The sequence below is a fragment of the Triticum dicoccoides genome, chromosome 1A, assembly GCF_002162155.2.
Source record: "Triticum dicoccoides isolate Atlit2015 ecotype Zavitan chromosome 1A, WEW_v2.0, whole genome shotgun sequence".
Lineage (NCBI taxonomy): Eukaryota > Viridiplantae > Streptophyta > Magnoliopsida > Poales > Poaceae > Triticum > Triticum dicoccoides.
This window is the reverse complement of record NC_041380.1, coordinates 252,722,606-252,722,896: the sequence shown is the minus strand read 5'-3', so window position 1 is coordinate 252,722,896 and position 291 is coordinate 252,722,606.

Here is a 291-nt window from a genome sequence, read left to right as displayed (position 1 = left end):
ATTCACATGTTAAAGTATAGATCATAAACTCTCTTGAAACTAACAAACTATATTCTCAGTCATCAAACAATTTCAATTCATCTTACTTTCCGGAAGGGTCTATGTCAGAGCTTTGATTTAGCAAACTCCACATACTCAACTATCATTTAGCCTTTCACAATTGCTGACACTCACGTGATATTTATGGGTTCAAAGTTCTAATCGGACACAGAGAAAGATAGGGGCTTATAGTTTTGCCTCCCAACATTTTACCTCAGGGGTAATGTCAACAACAATAGTTCATGAAAACTT